At 40.8% G+C, this 27,738-nt stretch overlaps 1 protein-coding gene across 3 annotated transcripts in view; it reads right to left on the bottom strand.

Moving 5' to 3' along the window:
* The window catches only part of RNF150 (ring finger protein 150), a 151,975-nt gene that overhangs the window by 57,725 nt on the left and 66,512 nt on the right, over positions 1–27,738 (bottom strand). Inside the window, exon 1 of one of the 3 annotated variants that reach the window (XM_026866968.1) lies at positions 19,190–19,443. The exons of the other annotated variants lie outside the window; for them this stretch is intronic. The gene's annotated coding sequence lies outside the window, so the exon portion shown is untranslated. Of the gene's footprint in view, positions 1–19,189; positions 19,444–27,738 lie in introns of those variants that run through there. 3 annotated transcript variants of the gene reach the window in all.

Genomic DNA, 27,738 nt, shown 5'->3' with positions numbered 1-27,738 from the left:
CTTGGGCCCAGAGCCTTTTAAGATACTTGAAAAACCACAAGATACTAAGTAAACTGCCATGGATATACACTAAGTAAAACTGCCTTTAGAAATGCAAAGTAGAAGACACGGCTATTGCAAGAGGAAAGCAGCTGCTTTTATTTATTCAGATCCTTAATATATTCAAATTTCAGGCTATCTGGTTATTTTCTTGGAAAACATTACCACTTGTAACGAAGCATTCTTGGAAAAAAATAACCAATTCAGCAACAAATAACAATCAGGAATTTTTAAAAAACATTTTATGGGTTTATGATCATTTTTTCAAGGCACTACAGAGAATGCTATTTGATCAATCAAGTCATTAAGCATTTAGTCTCAAATATGCTCAATATTGGGAGGAAAATCTTACAAAAAGAAAGATAATTTATTTCCCTTTCCTCCCTTATACAACAAAATGTATTCTCTCAGCTTCAGTATCTAATGACACACAAGAAGCTCTGACAAACATGAAAATTATACACATTAAAGAAGGGAAATAATGTAATGAGACATCAACAGTAGAGATGTATTTCTACGTACAAGTAGACATTTGTGCAACAGACTTCAAATAAGAGAAAGTATCCGGTAATATGTACCGATGCTTCTCTGGTGAGCTAACGATGTTAACGATGCCTTTTATTAAACACACCCACAATGGTAACTGCATTTTGTGTCACTCTTGTTTCGTAACACATTTCTTTCCTTTTTCTCACCAAGATTAATGCAGAGTTTGACATGAATTTTTAAGTGGCTGTCAGGGTGAATCAGAGGTTCAGAAATGAAGGGTATTCATGCTGCAGCGAATGGACTTTTGTTTTTTTCTTCTTTTTTTTTTGGCTTAGGAAACGTTCAGCATATCAGTGCTCTCTCCTTATGAGCCAGTAACAGGACAAGTAAGGTAGAACTTAAAGGCATTCGAGATGATTTAAGTCACTTTAACTTGCCGAAGCATATTCGCCTAACCAAATATTATTGGGTGGAGAAAATGTGCTGCCAGTCTTCAGGCAGCTATTCTGCTTCTGGGCTCTGCATCCCATGGCATTATGCAGGCAGGCCATTGGCAGGGTCATCGGTGGGTGCTGGACAGGCCTGGGCATCGCTGGCTCCAGAGGGGCCATGCTGGAGAGCTGTGGAGAGGCTCAGCTTCCTTCCAGTCACCGGGCCAAGTGAGTAGCCCCGTGGCTAGTCCATCAATGGCACAACAGCCATACCAAGCTGCGGCTACTTCGTTCACTTACAGAGTTGCTCTGCAATTAGTATATACTGAATCTCCCAAGCACTATACATTCCTGTGAAGGTCATCCTGGGCTCTTCCTCACACCAGCCCACAGGAGGAGTCCCATCTCCTAATGAAGTGCCACCCTCCGACACCTACACGTGGTGGTGGATGACAGAGCTGCGAAGCTGCAATGAAGTCAGAGAACGTTTTCAACAGCAAGATGCACATTTCAGAAAAAGACCTGGAAGACCCTCTCCAAACCTTCCTCCTCCACGCAGTACTTGGCTACAGAAATACATTTGAGCTGGGATGCTTTCATGCAAAATGGCAAACCTTTTCAAGTGTAACAATCTATTCACTGGTGACAGAAGAAAAGACAGACTTCAGTTCTGTAACAGTGGCTTTTGTAGAAGAAGTGAACAGATTTTACAGTGAGAGATGTATGTAAATTCTCCACCTTGGCCACAGGCTGTGCTAACAAACCTGTGATATTTCTTGATTCTACTCTGGGAGCTTCAGGGGTGATACTGAGAACGGTCCTCTGTTCTCCTAATTAGCAGTCAGGCCCAGCAGTGGCGGGCTGCTGCTTTAATGCTTTGACAATTTTTGATGGAGGCTCTAAAAAGTGCTACGTTTCTGACACATCTTAGAAGAGACAATTTAATTCTTCATGCTTGGCAACTGCCAGAAGTCAGAGGAATAATTAATTGCATTATTTGAATAGAATTCCAATTTGGGAGGCACATAGAGTCTTCTCCAAGATATCCTATCAAGATGTAAATAAGGATTTCTCTTAGGTTGTACATCAAATTCAAGTACTAAAGTATGTCCTCCTTTTACAGATTTTGTAACTGTAAACTCGAACACTATTTTAGAGTTCAGAAATTGCCCTGATAAAACAGAGTCCTGCTCAGAGACCAAGACCAGAATCCTCATCGGAGGGTGCAAGAACCTAAGCAACTCTTCCTTTACTTCTTGAAAAAATAATTTCACTCTTAGGAATCAATTTCAGTAACTAATAGCTAATGGAAAAAAGCAAAACAAAGGCAGATCTAAACAATTTGACAGCTCTGGAGCCTCCTCCCTGAGCTCAGCCCGTGGTCTGTGGAGCCAATTCAGCAGTGGCAATTCCTGTGAGTTCCGCAGCGCTCGCTCTGCACCAGGACTCAGTGTGCTGCCAAGCATGGCCCTGCCTTCCTGCCGTGGCCCCTGCTGCTGCCTGCCTCTGTGTGAATGAATGTTACGGTATGATCTGGATGATGTGTAACATTTTAAAATAAATCTGGAGCAAAGCACAGTCATAATTTTTTAAAGAATACTTCCCCACCCCTCCCTTCAGAACAGCAGCTCACCTGAAAAATTAGTACTGAAGAGAATGAAAAGAAATCCATGGTGATGGTGCTCTAGTTGTGATTGTCTAAGCTATAGACCAGAATGGTCTGTTGGGCTATTAGAAGATGCTACCTTTCGCTACAGATCTTCTTCTTTTTGAAAGTATTATTGCTTAGTGTTTGGATTCTTTACAATGAAATTACATGGGAAATAATATGTAGGTTAATCAGATGGCATTTCAAATAAATTTTAATGCCACGAAAATTGTTCTAATATTTTCATAGTTGCAACAAGGGTTCTGAGTCTTTAAGACCATCCAATAAGACTTCAATGCCAGTTCTTCTGTTCTGTATAATGCAATTATAAATTGATCAGAGTATCAGTTTTTCTCCCTTAAAAATAAATATAGGCTTAAATTACACTTTTGTGAGCTGAAAAACTACTTTGGAAGCCAAAGCAATATTTTAGAAAAGCTGATTTCTGAGCTTCGCACATTTCAGAGAAGAAGCAGTGTAATATTGTTTAAACAACATCCTAGACTTACGTAGGCCAACTGGGAACCATTACTGGCAATAAATCAAACGGGGTAAAAGGACAGTTCCCCACAGGAACTCTCCTTTATGGGGCATTCACAGCATTTCTCAAATTGAAGTATCAGTAAATGAGACTATAGAAAAAACTGGCAAAGAGAAGAGCAATATATGGTAAGTAACAGTAATACATAGTCAATACACTATATATCATAGGTGAAATGACTACAAACTGTCATTTATAATCTCTTGCATAAACTGTCTCAATGCCATAGGACTAGAAAGGACACCAGCTTCTAATGAGGTTTCATAATAGAAATGGGCAACTACAGATCGGGTTGTCCAGAGTTATTCAGTGGGGTTCCATACCAAAGACTCTTAAGCAAAGAAGGCAGCTCTGAATAAAATAGGAAGAGCCTCACATGAGAAAATAAGGGGTTAAAAGACAGGATCTTGGTGTTCAAAACATCAGAGAGCCACCAACTACAAAAACACCTGGGGACCACAAACTGCTGGAGGCTGGGAGAGTGATTCTGGGACCGCAGGACTAAACGTTCACCCTGCGCTTAAAACTCTTCCCCAAGCAGCTGCCGTTTGCCATTACAAGAAACATGACGTCGGGACAGATGGACCTTTGGTCTCAAACCACAGACTTGCTTTTATGTTAACTGAGAACTGAAAGTTGTATCTCCCCCTGGAGAGATAGAGTAAGTCAAGTCATGACAGCAAAACAACAGGGCCAAAATCAGAGGTCTGATTGTACCATGTCCCTTTCTGAGCTGGAGTGGGGAAACTGTGCCTGTTTCGCAACTGGGGATGAACATGAAAGGACTGGGGCTTCAAAAAGCCCCAGTTTGGGCTTGACCCAAGGCAGAAGGGTGTCCTTCTGCTGTGGTGGCAGGGGGTGGGTTGGTGGCTCAGAGGCGGGCACCACATACTCGAGCATAGCTGCCCCCACAAGGACGTGAGCACAGGCACGAAGCAGAGGAAAGCAGGAGCGAGACAGGAGATGCACCCGCTGCCCTGGACAGACAGACTGCATCACCCCCTGTGCCCAACATCACACCCGGGCCCTTGGGGCTGTCCGCCTCTTCCTCCCTCAGTGGCCATCCCAGAAGGGGATCGCTATGGCCAAGGGCAAGGGATTGGTGAGGTTTTGGGCAGGATTTCACCCTACAGTGAGGGAAAGCAGCAGGGCGGGATGCAGAAGCCTCTGTCTACCCGCTTGTGGGGCCCGCAAGAACTGCCGGGCCCCAGGTGCCCCCCAGGCAGAAGCCCCCCTCTGCTCTCCCACCTGGACGGGCGGAGGAGGAAGGCTGCCAGCTGGGGAAGGAGAGCAGGATCCTGACCATTCTCTGTCCCCACCGCTAAAACTGAGACACGCCAGGCAGGCAGAGCTAACCCCCTTCCAGGGTGCCCAGCCCGAGAGGAAAAAATGCAGGGGAAGGCCAGAAGCAAAGACAGCAAAGCAGCACGTAGCCCTGTTTTAGTGGATAGCAAGCTACTGAAGCTATCAGAACATGAGTTTTCACCATATAATCTTTTTTCTTGTTTACTCTAGAGCCCTTGCTTTGCAATGACGTACGTGCTTTCATCTCCCCCCACCCACATTTCCAATTTGTTTTCCTTCTCTGTTTAAAAGCAGAGAGATATTTCCTTCAACTTATCCTCTCCCTCATTTCCCGCTTTTCCTTGGCACTGTTTGCACTCGCCTTGGTCCTCTGCCCATCTTCCAAAACATGTAACTGTAAATCAAGTTTCCTTAAAAGGCAAACGCAGCAACCATGGAGAGAGGAGCAACACCTTTTCCCTACAGCACTTTTCCCATTTGTAAAAGGAGGAAACTCTTTTACGTAAACTATTTTCTTTTTTTTTTTTTTTTCCTTAGACAACCTTATTGTTATAAAACACTTTTCATTGCAGAAGCACAAATATCTAGTAGGATAATTAAGTGACCTGTAAAGAAAAAAGACCTACTGACGTTAATGACTGCCTACAGTATTTAAGTAAGGGATACAAAAGTTATGTATTTGTTCCCGAAGTGAACAACAATACCCTCCAGCAGAGCTGTTCTCGGTTCATTTCTTTCAGTGCTAAAACCAGGAGAGGCAAGATGCTTCTGGCTGTGATCTTTCCTGTGAAAAGCAGTCGCAGCCACTGTTTATTACTGTTTAGAGACAAAGAAATTTCTGTTCATGTTTTTGTAATCAATGCTGATCTTGCCAAGGCTGTAAGAGCTCAGAATATATTGACTTCCTCTGATTTTATGCAGAAACTGCAGCAAAGGAAAAAGAAGTAAAAAGCTACAAACCTTAAAAAATTTAATTCAGCACGATAGCTGCATTTTTCCTGGGCTCGGTTCCCACAGTGTCAGCTCATCAGTCTGCTGAACTAACCAACGCTAATGAACCAACATGGTGCGACTTATTTACACTTAATTACCGAAAATGGGCGGTTCTCCTAGAGGCTTCCGCAGACCCCAACCCAACCCAAGGCACAAATTTTTGAGACTCTGTTATCTTAACCAGGATAGTAGTTCATTAAAACTGCTAATCATTTATACTGAAGACCTCTTTAGAAATCTCCCTTGGTTTTTAAACAGTTTACACTGTTAATGGCATATGCCACTTGTTCTCTGTTACGGAATTTGCACTGCAATGCTTTATGATTTTTTTCATGTACAAGGTGGCCAAACAGACTCCTTGATGCAGGCCTTGCAGCTAGGATATGCGCCAACTCACAGCAAAATATGCTATGGGGATAATTTATTAGTAAAATACAACCTTTTCAGAGTTGTGGCAAAACACACCCACTGTCTAAAGCAGAAGCTGCTTTGCGATCTTCAGTGGAATTGTGCCAAAAGAAAGTATGTCTTAAATAGCATCTTGCGTAGTCAGGGTAGAGTACAATGCAAATACAAGCTAGTTACTGTGCCTGGTGCTCTTGGAACAGGTATAAATATATTTTCAATTACAAATGGGGAAACTAGAGCAAGTGTGTTGAACAACTCGATAAAGGTTCTTAAAATGTAGGGGCCGAATATCTAAATCCCAGCCTCATCCCCGACAGGAAAGCAGCACCGATCCTCCTCCAAGGCAGGATGAATAAGCAGAATGGCTGGAGCTGCTCACAAATTCCTTGGAAAGAGGGGCAGGGTTCAGCACAACCCTGCCTGCCCCAGGTGCCCTTCCCTCTGCTAGCAGGACAATTCTGAAAGAGCACCTGGTAGATGCTGTCCTTGTCCACTCCCTGCATGGGGACATGCTCTATCCCTCCCTGGGTAAGCCCATACTGGGGTGAATCGGGATGCTTGCACAGAATATGGCATAAAACCTATCAGCTGATCATACTCAAATGGTTTAGGAAGGCAGTACCCCTTGCTGCTTGTCACTGCTGCCACAACACACCAAACGGGGAAGTCCCGGCGGCCAGGAGCGATGTGAGTTGGTGAACCCTGGCAAGAAGCACAGATTCCCACTGCAAACACCAGGCCAGCTACCTCTGGTACAGCTAACTGCATCAGTGACCTGAAATTCATTCTTCCAAACTTTAATTCCACACCTTGACAGCACATGAACACGTTCGGTAGAAATGTAACCTACAGGTGCGCCACGATGCACGGAATACTCAAAACGAGGGAAACATCTGGAGGTAACTGAAGCTGCTGTCTGCATCATTAAATAACCTATATGGAATTATGTCCTGCTAATAAGAGTTATGTGCTGTTCGTGTGTTGCAAACTTCATGAACAAAGAATACTGAAAATACACAGAAAATTAGGAAGTATGAGACTATACACAGGAAAAATGTAGCCAATAGGATGCAGATTAATTACAGCTTTTAATCTAAATTTAGAGACAGAATCAGTGATCTTTTTGATGTAGTGACAAATTCTGCCCATTTACTCATAACGTCAGAAAAAGTTATAAAAAAATATTAGTGCTATAGCAAAATAAACAACATTTGACCCTGGAGAGTAAAGTATCATTAGGAACTTTCTGAGCCATTAAAAAAGGGAAAAAAAGAGAGGGAGAGAAAGACACATGTGCAAAAATCTCATTTCAACTGAAATGCCCAAGTTCTAAAACAATGTTTCACTTTCAACACAGCTGAAAATACCTCTTAAACCCATGAGACTTCATCTACAACTCTGGCTGAAGACTATTCATTAAAGGAAATAGATGGGGACCAGATGAGCATTTCTTAATCACCGGTTCTCATCACCAGTCCCCATGACTGGGACTACATCAGTTCCCAGCATGAGTCTGAGCAGCTTTAAAGGCACTGCAGCACCCATGGGCTGGTGCGGGGCCCCCCCAGGCACTGCAGGGCCCCCACCGTGGCGCTGCTCTGACCCCCAATTTCTCCTGCACCCTCCCCACCTCCCCCAGCACCTCGTAGGCGCAGCAGGTCACCCCACCAGTTGGCAGAGCTCCTGCTGAAGGTCCTTCATCTCGCTACCCGAATTATTACTCAGGGCCAGCTCGAGGTTGCCTGAGCTTCCCTGCAATACTCTCTCCCTGACTTTCAGACTAACCCAACTAGGCACCATGGGCTGCAGGGTGGGGAAAAGGGGATGTGGCGACACTGCCTGCTGCTTTGGAGAGGCACGACTGTGCACATCCTCCTTCTGCACCATCAAACCTGCCAGAGCAGCCTTACAGGGCATCTGTTTGAGTCCAGAGAAGGTGAAGCTTCTCAGAAGCAGCCCTCAGACACCATTGACTACAAATACAACACAGAAAATCCCCAAACCAAGAGATAAAGACAACTCTAGTTGAAGCCACATACTACAACTCTGGTGGCTCCACATGGGCTGGAGTGGTTTGCGGTTTAAAAAGCACAGACCACTGAAAGAGTAAAGAGCTAGAAAACAGCACAGCACATCTGGTGTGGTTTTAAGCAATGCTGCTGGGCATATTCCAGTTTAAGTGACTCTGAATTAGCTGGGCAAGAAACAGGTTTGGAGCAGCAATCTGGGAACTTTGTAAAATTACTTCAGGGGATTTCCTCTTTCCTCACTCAGATAAAACTTCCCCAGAGGTGCAAAACCACTAAGTGCTTTCATCACACTGTGCAGGGGGATGGGATTAAAATTAACTAATATGAACAACGAATTAAAATGGAGCAAAAGAAAGAGTGAAAATAAGTGGTAAAAACAAAAGGATAAGTAAGCGAAATCTCAGGCAGTGGGCCAGGAAGTCATCAGCAAAATGAAACAAGCCAAATCTGAGGTAGACTATCAGTGACACATTGCCAGACCCTCCAAACTTGCTGAACATCCCTCAGTGCCATTAGATTTTTATGGGAGTTTTGTAGACCTCTACAATATGTGCCCTTAATCATCTCTTTACCAAGTTGAACGGTCCCTGTCTTAGTCAGCTGCTCCTCATATGGAAGCCATTCCATACCTCTGAACATAGTTTTCCATATAGGGGATGGATAGGTCTGATTAATAGTGGCACATTTGCCAACACTTTTTCAAGTTGATGCCGTCTTAAAGACTTTCCTAGGAAGAAAAAAGGCTTCAATCATTATGCTCAAGTCCTAAATTGTAGCCACAATCCTGAAACTTTGTCACCTCTCGTTAGGTCACAGGGATGACTGATGCCACAAATCTTTGCACATCTGCAAAGCAGCAGCCTAGCTTTCCTGTAGAATTAGCCCTCGTTTGTTTTTAATCAGAGGTAACAAAATTGTTCAGAAAGAAATCATACAAAGAAATATTGAAATGTCCTTATTTCTCAGTTGAAGTAATCCTCTGTATGCCTTCCCAGCTCTTGGAAAAAGGCACACTCCTATGGGTCCAGCAACTGCCTCACTCACATCTTGCCTGTAAAGCAACCTTCTGCCTGCCAGCAAGGCAGGCACCCAGCACTGCAAGTCTCCTGGATCTGGGGAAAAGGGAAAGAAGTCACCCTCCACATGCTGAGGCAAGAGGAGCACAGGAAAGAAAAGGAAGGGAAAGATGCAGCACTGTGTCAGCTACTTCCCGCAAAATGTCACCCAACTCAATTGCAGGTTTCTTCACTGCCCTCAGCCTGGTCAAGGTCATACACCAGTTTGGAGGGAACATTTGTAGCCTCTGTCCACTTCTGAGCTATTAAAAAACAAAATGCCAGTGACTTCCTTAATTAAATACACAAAAATCAAGCAAACACCTCAAAACAGAGGGAGACATATCTTAATTTGGTTTACCTCAGACATACTTAAACAGGAATAGTAAGTCTCTCTTGGTTTTGCTGGAGAGATCTTGTTTACCCAAGGAACCTCATCGGGGAAACCTTCCATCCTGAGGATGGGGCAGAGTTGCTGAATCTTTGGGCTTTCATTTTCAGGTGGTGTGTTTAAAAGCCACTTAAAACTGAGGACCTATTCGACATACTGAAATAAAAAAGACAAAACTAGTACAAATCAGACAAAAATCAGGGCAAACCCCATATTATTCAGATAATAAAATTCACCTCCTTTCTCAAGAAATCAAGTTTTATTTCATTAGTCTCTAACACTGTTAGTCTTGCAAGTCTCCAATCCCTTAGCGTAAACAACACTTAAAATTTCTAATGGTGGGGTGTGTGGGGGGTGGTGGAAATCAAGCAGAAGATAAATGTTAGGTATCTCCTACATTATAAACAAGCATAATCTGAAATAAAATTGGTTTTCAAGCTGATATAGTTAAATTACCTACATCAATGAAACCATGCTAAAATAATTTTTAAGAACATCAACTTCAGAGAATGTGAGAGCTTTTACAGTAAAATAAAACTCCCAGGGCCTCTTTATACACCATGGAAAAGGTCTAGGAAGCAACAAATTCCTTTTTAACTATGATAACAGGTTTTTCTAAATACAAAAATTCCGTAACGGTTTGTTTTATATGATAAAACAGAGACAGAATAACAGGAATAGAGACATAATTAAAAACAATTGAGCCAAATTTCAGAACAAGCCACCTAAAAATGCTTGTTTGGGGCGGCAAAGGGTTTGCTTAAGTAGACTCCTAGATTTTTGGCTTGTTTAGTTTGGTTTTTTTCCCAAGTGAATTATCTTGGTGTTAGCTAATAATCCTCTGACTGACCGATTCAAATGTCAGCTCTGTAGTCTAGGGTAGGGATGATTTAACCTTGTCTGCTACTGTCCAGTCAAAGCAAATAACCAAGCTCAGCTCTGACTCATGGAGGAAAAGCATGTGTGCAAGCAGCTAAAATTCTCACTTTACTATGACAGGCTCTCTCTACACCAGTCTTTAGCAGTACCAACAAGCTGAACTAACCTGGCTAGCACCATGGATTCAGCTTTTCTGCATCTGACCCTGTCTATAAATGATTGCTTCTAATCCCAACGAAAGGTTGGATGTTATTCTTTGCAGCTGTAACACCATCATCTTCTCTCTTCAGTGGCTGTAATGTAGTGGGAGAACGTTATCAGCTGAGAGCGGGGCAAGGTGTTCAAGCCACAGAGAAAACCAATACCAGAGCTGTGAATGCAGCTTTGGTTTCCTCAACTCACGCTCTAGCCTGCAAGCCCTGCTTTCTGGCTCTGCCAAAGCACAGGGGAGAGCAATCCAACTCACTAATGACTCAACACAGTATAAGGAGTTTTAGTTCTTACATTTGCTGTGTTTAACTCCCAACACATACCTAGTAATGTTCCTGGGGAAAACCCAGCGCAACCATACACCACGATAAAGCCAGTTTCTGTTTATTATATGAGATAGCGTAACAAAGCAGAGTGTAAGGCAGGGGAGGGTTGCACATTTCCTAAAGCACACCTACAAGCAAGGTAGTGTTTCTAGGAACCAAGAATCCAGGATGGGCAAATAAAGGGGAAAAAAGAAACGGGGGGGGGGGGGGGGATCAGGATGGAGTTCAAGGGTAACCTTGTGGCAAAAAACTACCATCCTGGAATTTATAAACAGGAAACAGTGAGCAGAAGCGAAGAGAGCAACTGAGAGGAACAGCAGAGTAACGCAGCTGCTCATGGCTGCAGAGATCCGCAGAATACTGAGAGTTGTTTGGTTTATTAAAAACAGGACCAGGAGGTGACATGATTACATGTATACACATACATATCTATAGGAGATGTATATGAGAGAAAATAATGGTTAGTAAGAGGGCCTTTGTCTACCTGGAAATAAACAGAATCAATAGCTGGAGTCTTAAGGCAGTTTTTTCAAATCAGAAATAAATCACAAATTTTTAAGCTGCAAGGGTGATGAGACAGGGAAAAAAATATTTTTTGAGGGGAACATGTCTTTTGAGCTGAAAAACCTATTCAGGCAGTGCAGGAGAAACTGACTGCAATTTAATTATCTGTAGTAAATAGACCAGATTAGAAAAAACATAAAAATCACTCTGGTTTCTTAGATATGTACCTCAGCTTCTCAGAATCCTTGAAATTTAGAGATGGTAAGTTTACCTGGGCTAATTTCAAACACATTCAGTTAATATGAGAACAAAGTTTTACAAAATAGGAATTTTACTGGGTTTCTTTCCGCATGGACAGAAGTCCAAAGAAGCATTCAGCAAGGACATGGACATGTGTGTGATTATTCAGTACAGTCAGCAATACCTGCCATGGCAACTGTAACTCTCATTTGCATTTGGACTTAAAGTAATCTGAGTGCTGAAATGCGATTATTTGATGGGAAGTTCAAGATTGCCAGACGTTGCTGTTTACGTGTGACGGTCTCACTAAAGAATTCCTTAATATTTATTATTGAGCCGGTCGTCCTTGGCTCCAGGAGCAAGACTGGAGAGGCACCACAGACTGCACATTACAAAACACACATGATCTTTCAATAAGGTGATGTTCCAACTCGAGCACAGAGCAGAAATCCTAATTCAAAACAAGAAACAGAACAAACAAAAACAAACTGAAAAGAGGAAAAACTCTACAAATGAAATAGAAGTGTTTTTTCAGGCTTCAACTAGACGAGTGAACCGCGTGAACCCAGAAATAGTTGGCACTGTTAACCAAACCTCAAGCTCTGCAAGATACACCCACCCTTTAGCTAAAACTACACATCAAGCCTGAAAATGTTTTGAATATGCAGGCCTTCTCACAGCAGAAAAGAAAAAAACCAACACTCGACAGCATGTGAAAGTCTAAACGTCTTGGAGAAAAATATTTATACTTCTATAGAGGCACATTGTCCATCTCTCCTGATTGCACATGGAGGAAGTCACTGGAATGCTTTCTAATGCAATACAGAGAAATAATTACGCTCTAGGACCTTATGATTATAGTAAGGCCAGTTCTCCCCCCAGTGAAACAAAAGTTAAATCCCTTACTGGCTTAAAACAACGCAGAACCAGACCTTTAGTATGCAAAATCAACTATGGAAGAGCTACTGAAGAGAAGGAAACATTTCCCAGCACTGGCAGAGCTGGGTATTTTTATTTATACACTGCTCTTTAGACAACAGGTTTTACTAGACTGGCTCACAGGCCTTATTTTCCTAGCACAGGATATGAGCAACTCCTATTGATTATATATGGAAGTTACAGACATCCTGGAGAAAGGGAACAGGGCCCCAAATGTCCTGACAGGTGTAAGAGCAAACGTACAGTATGCCCCAACATTTTACATGTTGTCCTTGTCAGCAAAACTGAACTGCAGCTGTCATGAAATACCTGTTTAAACAGCATCTGAACAAATCACTGCCAGATGTATGCCCTGGCTAAAACAACTCCACAATCTCATTTCAGAGATGTGATTTCCGAAGAGTTACTTAAAAGGAGTTATAATTGTTGAATAACATTTCCCTGCAGACAGAGAAATCCTTCTTCATCTGCTTAGCGCATCCCTTTTCACACTGTCAAAAGCATGTGGGCATGATGAGAAGAAAAGGGTTATAGCTCTGATGTGCCTTTCAGATATAACATCGCTATATTTCTTTAAAGATACCATTATTTTTATGTGACCGTTATCAAATCCTACAGAGCTACATGCTTCATAATTGAATGATACAAAGAAATTAATCTTCTTTATTCTTACATGTAATGCTTCTCAGCCTTTCAAGTAGTCTTACTGGAAACACAGACTTAAGAAAAGATATGATTCGAATCAAGTTGAGATATCTCCGACCATACTAGGACATGCAGGATATACACAGAACTCCATATTTCTGTTGGTATATGCTACATTGGGAAAAGAAAAACTTGTGTTTCTTAAAAACCACTATTTATAACACCACGGCAGCTAAGAGTGAATCTCCTTCAGTGAAAATATCAGCCAACAACTTTATTTCAGGCATTTTTTTTTGCAAACACTTTTAGTGCTTTTCTCTTGGAATTACTTTTATTCAGAGGATCTCAAGACATTTACTAAGCAAAGGCTAGAAATGAAATCAAGAAATAAAACAGCATTTCCTGCCCCATAGGGAAGTACTCTGGACTAATCAAGCAATTATTGTATCACTCCTATCTACTACCCAGGGATTAGCCTGGTTTTGCAAGAGTTACTACCACATGGAGGAAACACCTAGTCCTCAGGTTTCTTTCATACAGCATTTGGAAATGTAATACAAAGTCTGCAAAAACCTCAGAATTATTCCAACAGTTAATGTAAAAGTCTCAAAACCATGGTTCTGTGGCTTTTATGGCATCGTTCTGTGCCCACAGAAGGCATGGGAGAGCATAGAGTGACTGCCACGTAGGCAGAACTGACCGGGTACCTCTGGTGCAAGCAGCGACGCAAGGCAAGGGTAGCAGAAACCAAGGAGGTACGGTCACTCTTCCATCAAAGCCACGGCTGCATGAAGAGCCAAAGCTTGTGGAAAGCAAAACTGATTTCCTGAGAGCCCACATTCCTAAAGGATGATAATCCGGAGAATACAAGGATATGGCTTTTTTAAATGCAATGTTGCTGTATTTTATACACATTTAGCAGCGACACTTGGGCACTTGGGTGTTTAAATCCCTGCGTCATGAGACAGCAGCACTGTTAACCTTCAGCCTTTCCTACTAGTTCTTCTGATTCTGCTTAGGTACAGGATAGCTTTAAAGTAGCACATCAGTTCCATACTTCTTGTAAATGTTTTGGAGTTCTCAGTATTTAGGGCAGTGCCTCAGAGTGCCACTTGCTCACATTAATGTCAAGTTTGAATAAATCCTCTCTCACTTCCCTTTTTGTTTCTGTTCACCCAGTCTTGAAGCAATTCATGGGCAGTGATTCAGCAAGTTTAGTGTTATTTATGACATGAAATGAAGGAACTTCAGAAGTAAAAGAGGGAAATACCAAAGACTTTAAAGGAATTCAGTCAAAAACCAACATGCTTTATGTGATGCTACAATTATATAAAATTTCCCCAGAAGGTGAACCTGGCAGTCTCAAAGATTGGTACATTAAAAGTTAACACATACAAGTCTTCCATGCCAAAAATATACTCCAGAAACTTAAACCTGGACAGCTATTCCAGAAGCTGAAAGAGAAAAAATAAGAAAGACCCAGAATTGAATTAAATGAAATTCTTCTTTTATCCAGACTTACAGTGGTAATTTTTTAATGTTCTTTCAACACAGCACTGAGATGCAAACAAAATATATCAACAAAGATTTCAGGTTTGTTAGTGAATTCTTTTAGACCTTCTTTCCTCCCTGCAGACAGACTACTGCTTTGCTCTGTGGAGCACTGTCAGGTTACTAACAATGTAAGATGAAGACCTATGTATACGGCACAGCCATTTCAGACAGTATTTATCCCATCTACAAACAAAATAAAGTAAAATGCACCTAGCTTAATAAAAGATGTGACTTTTTAAAAATCTTGATGCATTGTGAAAAACATTTAAGCCAGTAGAAGAAAGGTCACCAGTGAGTAAGAGCACTCAGGTTAAAGATGCAAACCAAAACTTTGTGACCCCTAAGAACAGTTGCTTCCACCTTAAAGTGCAGAGAGATGGCCTAAATGACATTTTGAGGTCCCTTTCAATGCTATTTTTACATGACTCTCTCAGTTTCTAGTTTGTAGCACTTACAGGCATCATGGTAGTTCCTAAAAATATTTAGTGGAAATGTACTTGCCAAAAAAAAAAAAAAAAAAAAAAAAAAAAAAGGAAAAACCATAGTAACAATGCATTCTGCTTGAGACACTTCTGTAGATCAGTTGTTTGTGAGTTTCATCTCAAAAACTGAATATGGCAATCTAAATGTTAGAGGAAAGTAAGAAAAACAGAAAAGTTAAACTTAGTACTCTAAACATGAGATGCCTGAGGTTGGACGAGTCAGTGCCCAGAAAAGGAAATAAAAGGGTGCTCAGGTGTGCTCCCATCAAAATCAGTGAGTGGTCTGATTTAAAATCATAACATGGAATTAACGTCACCTCAACACAGTAACAAGTTAGCTACCTTGAGGCTCTTCCTACAGTCAAAAGAGAGGAGATATTCACCCTCTGCAAATGCCTTGCTTGGGTCTTCAACAATAAATGGATCCCACCTGATTCATTCAGGTTAGTGGTCTCACTTTTAGAAAACTTCTGTTAAAAAAAAATAAAATAATGCCCTCCAAAGCAACCCACCCACCGTCATTAAACAAAATCTGTGGGAGACCAAGGAACTTGATCTCCACATACTGAAGGCTGCCCTGAACCACAAAGCTGTTCATCTCAGTACAGACTTACTTGAAAAGTGGTTACAGAAAGCCCTCAGGGTATAATGCCCACACTAATCAACACCTGTTTGTTTACAAGAAGTGAAAGATGAAGAATGGAATACTTTTTTTATATCCATAATCAGAGGTCATAGCAGAAGTGAGTGTTGTTGAAAAGACAAGTTTTGTCAAGGATCCAAAAAAGAGGTCACTAAGCAATTACCACAGTGAGTCGCGCTGACCTAGCGGTTTGAAATCTATGTCAGTCCATTATATTTTCATTCCCCATATGTGTGGAGGTACAGGGACATCCAGAAATACAAAAAACCCCGAACCCTGCGTGCAAAAAATTAAGGTTCTCTTCAGTCTGATTTCTTCAGACTTCATTCTAGTAGCAGATACCGTGGGCAGCTTTTAAACCAGTTCTCTCATGTCAGGCAGATTAGACAGCACACAGCAGGCACAAAGAGACAAGCAAAAGCTGACTTTCACCTAGCCCCAGAGAAACGGGGCAGAGCAGTCATCCCAAGGCAGGGAGTCCTGCTTCTGACTGGAAGGTGTAGCCTATGAAGGCTGGTGATAACTCCCACATAAAGCTTGACTGAGAGTGCCACCAAACATGCTAAAGGGCAGTAGGATCCTTCAAAAAAGAAAGTTCACCTATCACATTGTAGATCTGCATCAGTGGCTTTTGTTGGGATGGTGATTCCCATTTCAGATTTAGCTGTGGGAAAAAGTAACATCTGGGCCAAACATGCAAAGTGATTTTCATGGATCAATGACATTACTCCTCTAACTTGGAACAAAGATTGTTTCACTGGAGCTTTGATTACAACATGAAGTTTTTAGAGCTCCCCATTTTGTCAAGATCCTGGGAAGAAGTTACCACAGAAGGAACTGAAATTCTTCTATCACTATTACATGACATGTACAATGCTGGTTGAACATAAGCCAAATGCTGCCAGGTTGTATATTGGTAATGGTTTCTGCAGTTACTAACGCATAACTGCTGGACTGTAGCATGTTCAGATGTTCAGGTTAGAAATCCTGACTGAGAAAGTGAATCCCAAAAGGCTTCAGAGGTTTGATAACATTTTCCTGCATGTTAGGAATAGAGGACTGCTGTATTACTTCAGTGTGCTTAACCACTGTGGTATTATCAATTCCCTGTCTTGTTTTTCTCCCTCAGATAAACTTCAGTGTTAAATACAGCGTTCCTTCGCTTGGCTGCAAATACCTGCATGCATTAACAAGATGTCTGGATTGCAGCAAATGCTGCCCTTTTCAGTTTCCTTGTTTATTAAACCTCTCAACAGTTCATGTACATACATTATGTGAACACTTCCTGGGGGATATGGTTTTGAATTATACATGACTCTTCACATTTCTATTCACTAATACAATGCTTTCTATGTCTCTCAATAGTTGCTTCATTCATTAACTGCCTAAAACCAACTTGTTTACATTCAAAAGTATCATTTCTGCTCTTGCTATCCTGTGATTTCTTTATTTTTAGAAAGGAACAGTTGGTAATATTGAACTGTAGCTGTCAAAAGTCACCACTTAAAAGAACCTGTTACATAAGCAAATAGTAAGCATTTACATGTTCATGACATGCACACAGTTGATCTTCAAAATGTCTTTGTTTGGCATACAGTATTAGCCAAACACTCTGATGGCAAAACCTTACCAGTTTTATTGGAGTTACACTAGTCTAATTAGAAGGAACTGAAAAAACTGATCCAAAAGGGGTAGAAATCTGGAACTGTAAAGAAAGACTTTTGTAGTCCTGTATCTTGGGCCAAGGTAGACTGATGCTGGGCTTCAAAATGTAATAAAATTGGTGGCTGAACCACATAAGGCCACATGGGTGCTTTGTTTCAATGGGGTTTTCAGAACAGCTTGCTGAATTGGAGGGAATGAGGGCTAGGGCTGGATAACATGTGGCACCATACAGGGTGTCTCTCCACACTGAACCTGTCAGAATGACAGATGCTGCCTTAGAAACAGACTGATTGACTATGATAATCAAAGAAGAGTGAAAGGGTTACATTTACAATACAGATAAGGGTGGGGGCAGGAGTCACACGTAACGCAGACCTGAAAAATAACATGGGAATAAAGCAAACTCAGAGAGGACAAATAGAGGATTTAAGAACCTGGGCTGCTCCAGTCACCACTGTCTGCCATCCTTTCGAAATGGAACAGAGAGGATGGCAGACCAACACCTTTGATCCAGACAGAGAAGGTTTACTCATCACCCTTCTAGCTATTTGTCTAGAAGCTAAAAATCCACCTGTATTAATGCAGTAGCCCAAGGGGACTCTTTCCTGATTTATGGTGGCTCCCAGATTACTCACAGCCTTGGACAATCCCTGAAGCCCTCTCTTTCACCACCAGAATCAGAGCTTCTTCCAGCATTTTCTGCCACTGAGCCCTTTCAAAAGGCCACGTGGCATCTCTCAATCTGTTGTGTTCAGGATCTTCTAAACACCATGGTGAGAAGTATCATGCAATTTATACACTCCATAGACAAAAATATCCAGATATAAATAACGTAAGTATATAATGAGACTGGACGCATCCCTATAGTGGTTAGGACATGTTTAGCAGGTCCAACTAAGCAAATACCGCATTCCCAAATAAAATACACACACACACTATGACCTTGTGACTCCACGCTGAGGTTTCCTGTATCCTGGCAAGGTTGCCTAATTCTTGGCTTTTCCCTTATGCTGTTATTAGTTCAGCTCTGTTTGTACTGGCTGAAATTTCACCTCTGTGATGTCAAAATACATTCTTACATCAGTTACACATAGACTAAAGCAAAATGCAGTTCTGGAAAAGTCAAGGTATCTGTAAACTACCTATTACCAGGCTCTGATTATCTCTCAGCTTCCCCATAGCACTTGCTGCAACCTGCGAGAACTGCACAATGTCTTAATTTCATTAGGGTTCTACCTCCTGACAGTTGCTACATGTTAGTTAATGCAATTCGTTTCCCCCTTGTGAAGAGGCTTTGTGAAAGCTGAAGCCACAGAGTCTGGATTCACCCTGCACAAACACACTGCAGTAAAAGCACTCGGGGGCCATGCCAGGGTGCCCTTGTGATGTGCTCCTCAGCTGCGACACTAATGTGGATAAGAGATAGCAAAGCCTCCGAGCAGCACGTACAAGACTCAGATTCATTCACTCTAATTAGACTTAGGTCTTCCCTGCCCCCCTTTATACCACGGAAAGAGAGAAAAACGACGAGAGTCTTCACCACTCAGACATTATACAAACTACCAGGCACTATATAAACTGGTACTCAGGAGCCGTATCAAGATCTACAGGCTAATGGACTTCACTGAAACAAGAGAGAGACAAATGCAATAAATGTTGACAAAACAAGACATATATTCACACCTTTCCTCTAGGTGAGGAAGACATAGACCTGCTACATAGCTTGAATATGGATCGTTAAATACACACATATGCCAAGAAACAGTAATTACCTGTCTAGAAAGGAAGGAGGTTAACAGTAGCATAGATCAATTCCAGCTCATTTCAGAACTATTCTGTATATGCTGCAGAAGAAACGCACACAGACACAAAGAAAAAAGGTGACGGGATTATGAATTTAACCACCTAGGTTTCGGTCAGTATTAAAAGGTGATGAAAAAGGGTAATCACAGCTTTATAAGCTGGTCAAGGGAGACTGATGGTGATGAAGTACGGATCTATTTTTTTCCATAAGGGAAGTCCAGGAGAAAAGCTAACATGATGAATGCGTTGGCTGTTAATACCAAGTTCCATAGGCAACAGCCTGAAATTTAATCCTACGAATCACTAAAAGGAAAATGTTTGGTTAAAACAGCTTGCTCTCAGACGTGCCCCCACCCCTCCTGACCCAAGTCTGTTCCTGAAGGAGCTGCTGTCACTGGGCACATCAACAAAACAGATTAACCGTTAGATAATCTGATGGGGATTTAAATCATAAAGCACCTTCCAGGAAAGAAGCAGGCAATGGAGTACGGCAGCTGCTGCTTTTCCAGAGCAGCTGGACAGCAACGAGCCGAAAACATCTCAGCAGCACGAGGCTTTTCAAAATTAGGACCCCAGTTTGCTTTTTGTGATTTATCACATTTACACAGGTGGCAAGAATCTTGATTTGTTTTGTCTGGGATTCAGAAATGAACCATTATTCTGTGTGACTTTGAATATTTTTTATTATAAAGTACACTAAAGCCTACATTCATAATTGCAAAAGGGAAAGGAGATGTGCACAATGGTACTGCGAAGTACCTGACTAAAAGTCATACCCCAGACTATCCCATACCACATTTCATGACAGAGGAAGTTTTTATAGAGTTAAGAAATCATTACAGAATCACTTGAGTGAAAGTTTCACCTTACAGATTTTTAGTTCAGCAACTCCTTTATCGTAAACCTAAACTGAGGATAAGTGCCACTACTTTTAGCTTACCAAATATCCCATTTATTACTTTCCTTACCAGCAAGCGACTTGCTCATAGGCTGTCCTTTCTACATCTTTTTGTTTCCCTTATATTTCTCTGGCATACCTGCATTACAATATTAAAGCCAAATATTTTCTCAGGACTGCCTTCCTGCTACTTTGCACCTGAAGAAAGCAGACACTAAGACGTCCTGCCCTGCCTCATCTCCGTCGTGAAGACTCAAGCAGAGACATCTTCACAACCCTATATTCTGGGGCTCCCTCTCTGAAGACCCCTACACCCAGAAGACCCGTCGCTATGCAGGTGCCTGGGAGCCTGCAACTGCAGGGTGACACTCAGCTCGCTCTGTGCCGTGACACTCGCTGCATACGTAGGTTCTTCGTGCAACAGATCTGCGTGCTTGCTGGAAGTCTCCCAAGCACCTAGGAAGGCCCTGGCCTAAACTGGTCCATAGGGACTGTGCAGACGAGGGATTTTCGCTCTGTAAACCTGTTTAGCACCTTGAGGGCGAAGGCACAGCGTAGCACAGGTACCTCAGCAATCTGCGCAGGTTACAGGGGTGAGATCTGCACGTGACTGGGCTTGGAAGGGGTATTTGGGGCTTACTCTGCAAATTTCATTGCCAGATACAGACTGTGATTTGTAGAGCACCTCCTCCCTGAGCTCGCTTCCCCACAGTGGTGTTAAATCCACCTAAAACTAGGAAAGTAGCGGTCCAGACTCTAAATTGTCAGCTCAAACTCTTTCGCCTTTGTTTACGCTGTAATGTTATGTGCTGGAGGGCACGGAAGGCGTCTCCCAGCAGAATCAGTGAAATTCTGAAGAACTGACAAAACAGTTGACTCCATTATCTAATACAGAGCAAAAAGTACAAGAAGAATTTTTAAGTACAGCCTAAGGAACTGATTTAGTGCATATGTAGGGCCACCAGATTACAGCTGAATAACAGCACTGACATTCTGTTGTGTGCATGATGTGCCCAGATGTGTGAAATAAAACGGAGTTGCAGGAAAAATGACCTTCAAGGTACACTACAAAACAACCACCCGTCATCAATGCAACGTATTTATGGGGAGGGGGTGGAAAGGTGAACAGGTGCACATTTGGCACTCATTAAGAATTAGTGCCTGCAATTAGTCAGAATCTTTGACCATTAATCCCAGAAATTTCCTGTTACAAAAGATGTTCAGTCCTTTGGCCAGATGTTTCTTACACAGCCTTTAAAAGGAACTGCTCTATGTCTGCATCGTAAATATTTGGCTGTCTTAGTCATTCAACGGTGGAAATTTATTTAGCCAACAGATTGTTAATAAAAAGACAAACAAACATACAGCTTCCTAGGGATGTTTTGGTTCTTTGCCACACAAAAATTACAGGCAACATTCAATGAAACAATACGGTTTCAGATTTTTTTTTTTTGTAGGGGAGCCATGAATTTATACTGTCATAAAAGCAGATCTGAAATCACAAAAACACTCGATAGTTCTAGCTCAAGTTGTAGAAATCACTTTGTCTGATGCTTTTAGTGATATAAAAATGTATTCTTTCAATTGTGTAAGGCAACTAAATCTCTTCAAAAATTAACCACCACCCCACCCAAGTAGCATATATATTTTTTTTCTAACAATGCCAATAATAATTTTGAACAAACAAACAAAAGTAATCAGAAAGTGGAAGCAGATTATACTAAATGGAAAAAATCTTGAACGATGCTTCACAGAGTTCAAAAATCTGTGAGACACTTATTTCCAATGTCGAAAGGAAAACCAAACCAGATCCTATTCTTCTTGGAATGAAAATGCCTAGACTTCCATGGAAACAGAGTCAAGTTCCACATGTGCAGCTTTTCATCCACGGCAGTTTAACTAGCGGGAGAGCCTGGCTGTTTTCTCTGTAAGTATATAGTTCAGTTGTCCCTGGCTGCAAAGAACCTGCAAAGTTCCTGTACTTTTGCATCCCTAACATACAAAACTGATAATAAGCCAAATCCTTGGATCTGTACACAATCAGCCTCTGAGGATTAGGTCCTTCTCTAAGCAGAAAGATACCACCTACAGGGCCAAATTTCCTAAGATCCCCCAAACTGATTTTAAAGGCTAGTCCAAAACGGTCTTTCTTATGATCAAATACCTTCTGTAGTCAAGGTGTTCTTATGTCATTTTAGATGTATCTGTAGACCCCCAAAATTTTAGCTGGGGTTCTACTCCAAGTCTAGTCTTGGTCAAGAGGTTTTTGTGCTAATTTCAGTCTAAACTAGAAGAAATTCTGGATGAAGCACTCCTACACATCTGCCATGTCATATGTTATGTCTCAGGCTCGAGGGCTCAGGCATTCTGCATTTAAGGATCCACATGTAAGTCACCCCTGCCAAAAAGCACACGTTGCTATTTGACTTCCCCACGTCCATGTGTCTATGCGTGTGGCCTTCAAGATTTTCTATACTAGTTTTTCTTCAAAACATTAGCACACAAGTTCCCAGATACCACAAATCTGGTTAAGGCATTGCATTTTTTTTTTCTGTTTATAAAGTGACTAACCAGCCAAAACACTCACAATAAAATCAGAACTGTGATGGATAGAAAAAGTGCCGTCCTCTTCTAAGCTCAAGAGATCTATCACATGGGATTCTTTATCCCCACATTGAAGTTATCTTTCCTGTATGGCACACTATAAAAATCTTTTCAATCCTGAGGCTCCTTGTATGTGGTGAGAGCCAAAGAAAGATGAAAAATCTAATACTGAAGAAGCATGCCCCTTTAATGAGGTCTCACTGTTTAAGTCCCTCACTCTCAGGGCACTGGTTCAACAGAACAGAAAATTGGGAGCAGCCTACTCAGCTTCACCTAATTCTTCAGTTTCCTCCTCCTGTCTGAGCAGCCTCGCAGGACAAAGTAGGTAATTAGACTGGAGGCAACTGGACTGAAAAAGGATTTGGACCACACCTTGTACAAAACGTCTTGTCTTTTTATCTTTTCATCTTTTGTGGATCCACTTCACAATGCATTTCAAGTAAGTAAATGCATGAAGCCGGAGAAAAAAAGAGGTTGATGCTTCTGTGCCCACTGCCTCCACACAGAAGTTTGATGTCAATAAATGAAGCTTTGTTAAAGTCAGGAGATGGAAGGCTGACAGAAGTTGTGAGATAGAAAGGGTATATTTTATGAAAGATTTACAAGGCATACAGTCAACGACATTTTTCATCACGTTGTACTCCTTTGTGTTATGCTATGCTCTCTAAAAACATCCTCTGTAATTACGATATATTTTCTGTGTTTTACTTTCTGAAGCTTCTTACACTGCTGTTCAGGAATCTGGGGCTTAGGAAGTCCAGCATTCTTTAGAATGCAAAAAGCCAAAGCACTACGCACAGCAAAGACCTTCCCAGCTTCTGCTGAGTTGCATTTGATGTCACGTCACTTTGGCTACTGTCAATAGACTTGTTCTCCTCCATAACTACATAAGCATTTAGCGCAGTTTTCCATTTCAATACCCTGTATAAAAGTAGACAGTCTAATTATTCTTTCTCATAACAAACAGTTTTCAAGAAAGAGCTTTTGATGTAGGATGAAAATACCAGATGGATCAACTTCCATTTAAACCATAATGTTGCAGCTAAACAGACCATAAGGTTGTCATTCAAATTTTGGGCCTAATTCTGCCATTTCTGCTATGCTCCAGTAGGAACCTGACTGACTGACTAACTACTGAGCATGAAGCAGGTGGTAAAATACTACTTTTAACACTAATTAGTAAGAATTTATCCTACCTTTGTGTTTCTCTGTCTCTTAGAGTCTAACTATTGTTAACTGAGTAACAGAAGGTAATTCTGTATGCATTTATCTTCCTAGATTTACTACACAAACAACAGAAATCAGCTTTCCAATGTACAACAAAGAAAAACCTGTATACTTCCCATTTCTCTGCCTACTTTCATCCCACAATCCCGTTACTAGCAAGATGGACTTCAAAGGCCAGTTTTCTCTGTTGGGATAAAGCACAAACCAAATATTTCTGCACCCTCCAGGCATTTTTACTGTAGTCCATTTATAAACCAAGGCTGCTTTGGAGGGTTAGAGCTTATTGAATCCATAAAAGAATATGGGAGAAAGAAAAGCACTGTTTTGTGGTCATTATTATACTAACAAACTGGCAACAAGCAAACCCTAACCCAGCTACTGGTACACATGTAGCAAATTACATTGTATTACCTTATATTAGAATCACATTCCATATTAATGGAAAATATAGGTATATTTAAGTAAAAACATTTCTTTTTTCCTAAACACATTTCTAGTATATTTACTTCCCTTTGACACCTATTCTCATACTGCTTTAGACTTAACTTCATTACAGCCCATTTCAGAAAGCTGGTTAGAACTTGTATCATCATCATTACCGCTTTTTGCTCAGAACAGTAGTCTTCAATTCTTCTCTAAAAAGCTGCTAAAAGCTAGGAGCAGAAACAACTGGTATGAGGATTCACATATCTGATGACAGATCAGACAACTAAAAAATTGTTCCCTGCAGAATGAATCATCCATGCGATATAGATTGAAAAAATATTTTATTTTCTATTAAAAATAGTAATATTCCTGGAGAACGAAAAATGAAACTTTCTGTGAAAAATTCTGGGAAAAGTTCTGCTATTTCCATGCATTTTTCTATTCAATCCACTTTTGACATATACTTCTTTTTACTTAAAAAAAACCCCGAAACAAAATGTTTTCCATGTTCTAGATTAAAATAACATTAATCCATCTTTCCTACATCATTCAGCCTTCAAAATAAGATGCAGCAGAACTTGGCCTTTTAATACCAACTTAGATCATGCTTTTCAGAGTGGAGGACAGACAAACAAGGAGTGGAACTAGACAAAGAAAACAATTATGGGAACAGTACTATAATTCTAATTACAACAATCACTATTCACAATCGACATATTATGAACCGCACTGAATATACAAATTAATATTATAGTGGTTCATCACATTATGCTCTAATGGCAGAAGATCTCTTCCTGAATTTGGAGTCTTGTAACTGAAGTACCCTAAAAACACTGATCCAAAAATATTAATGAGATGAATGAGAAGAGAGAGAAAAAATTATTTATTGTAAAATTACAGTAAGAAGGAAAACAACTTTCTTCACTGTCTAGAACCAAGACCTCTACCAATACTTTATGATCTACCATGGGGCACATTTTCAGCAGGAGAAAGAAAGCACAAGGCAATGTAACTTGCAGTAGGATTCAAGAGCAACAGCACTCCTCAGTTACTACAAATTTGCTTCACGATCACCTTGAATAATAGTTAAGGGCCATAAAATTGAAAAGGCCAAATGTACCATTTATAAACTGAGAGGATTTGAGGTTTTTTGTGTTAGGAGAAATAAAATTTTCCATGACTTTATTTTAATTTCTGAAGCACACTGAAAGAAAAATTAAAAAAGCAGGGTGGCGCAAATGTTGACAACTCTTTAAAGCATCACATTTGAACCTTACGACTACTTTATATGCAAATGCAAAAAAGCCTGCACCAAGACAAAAACTTGAACATTTATTTTATTTTATTTTCAGTTATGACTTTTCTTCTACAATAGCTCTTTAGACTAAGAGAAGTCAGGCTGCCATCAAAAATGGTATTTTAAAGTTTTTTCTCATCTTAAGTTCTTTTTTTTCCAGATTTCCTTATTTTCCTGTTTTAACAAAGTCTTAAAAACACTAGGCACAACCAAGCATAAAGTCTCAAAGTAAATATTCTAAAAGACTTCTCTATCACCAAACAAGCTCTTTGGAAACGAATGCTGTATTGGAAACTTCGGTCCCAGCAGAACAACAAAGATTACAAGTACACATAGTTACTGGCTTTCTCTCTGTTACTATCATTAACTATCATAGGTTTCGACATGGAAGCACCACAAAGCAGGGAATAATGAAAAAATGAAGACAAATATGGGAATAAATCAAGAGAAAAGACAACTGTAGTTTGACAAAATAAAAAAGCCCAGCTTCCTTCCACAAAATTGGCTTTTATATTCAACGTATGAGGCTTCATATAGAATGCTTAAAACACACAGCTACTGGTAATAAGTCAGTGGTTCCCGCACTGAAAGCACACTCGGATCTTCCCACAATCACATATTATATATTCGATAGTGCTTCTTTGCAGGCCTGGATGTATGTATCACTTCAGGATTTTTTTAGTGAAAAGCAGTGCAAAATTAAAATCTCAGGGCATTCAGGTACTCTTCCTTTTTATGCCTTGTCTTCTGAGAGTTTTGGATGAATAATTCATTAATACTCCACTGGGGGAGAAAAAGAAGAAAGGGAGTAGGTACAAGAGCTTTTTCCTAGCAGTACAACGTGTGAAAGAGTGAGTTTTCTGAGGAAAATTGACAGCTCATCTCTCAAAGAACACTATATCCATAACACATCAGAACTTTAGCGAGTTATTTGTTGACAAAGGGACTAATTCACACTTAGTTTGGAAGTTTCATTTCCTCAATGAAAAAGATGGTTTAAAAAAGAAAAGCTTCAAAGGAACAGATGAAATGACTGAGAGGGAAAAGAAAAGGCTGACAACACAGTGCAGTTAGTGTCTTAAGTTTCTGTTGGGACGCTGTAACAAGCTTAACTGATCTTATGACCTGGAATCACATTGTGGAAAAGTAATGAAAATCCTGAATGTACCCAGAAATTCCACGTATTGGGCTTGATTAACTTCTCATAAACACAACTGGAAAACCTGACTGGGATGGAGGGTCAGATTAGGGTTGGAAAACTCATGAAAGTATTTAGCAAATTGGTGTTTTTGTTTTCTCCCTGTTGACTTTGATATGTGTCCATCACTCCCAACTGCAAACGTCACTACGAATTAGACTGGAAGATACACAACTCTGCAGGTGTTTCCTGAAATAAAACCTCACCTGTTTAGTATCCTGGCTGACAACTTGTTGAAGCTCTGGGTAGTGACTGCGGGATGGGTGACAAAGCACTCAATGACTGCAGGATGCTCTTGGCGTGGGATGATCCAGCAGCCTCTTAAAACAGTGAGGGTGCTGGGCTTGTCCAAAGACTGTGACAGGGCTGGGCGGAAGCCATCCATCTTTTCTCCAAAAACAAGTCCTCAGATAAAAGATGATCTGAATGTTGAGCAGCTAGATATAAGTGCTAAGGGGATGAGAAGATACTGTGGATGAAGGAAGAATTAAGTATTATGTATGGACCTCAACTTTCCTTAGAAAACATCTCTGGACCTCAGAGCTTTTTCTGGGGAAAAAAAAAAAAAAAAAAAAAAAAAGATCACCATCTTATCGTTGTGTAAAAAGCTGCAAAACTTTAAGATGCTGTTTTGTAATTGATGCTATAACTAAAAAGCAGCAAAGAGGGGACGTGGCAGTGCTAAAAGGGAAATTTATTTTTACTGCCAGAAGAAACACAACTTAATATATTCAACAGTCTTCTTTCTTTACGAAGTTAAAAAAAAATAAGTCAAACGTACTGACCACATATTGCTGGCTAAGATCTGAGCTAACATAGCTCTCGGCAACTCATTAAGAATAATAGTGAGTAATGCACTGGGTAACCT

This window comes from Athene cunicularia, unplaced genomic scaffold (assembly GCF_003259725.1).
Source record: "Athene cunicularia isolate RWA unplaced genomic scaffold, athCun1 SCF_1, whole genome shotgun sequence".
Lineage (NCBI taxonomy): Eukaryota > Metazoa > Chordata > Aves > Strigiformes > Strigidae > Athene > Athene cunicularia.
Note: the sequence above shows the minus strand (reverse complement) of the source record. Positions and strands in the feature narration are given on the sequence as shown.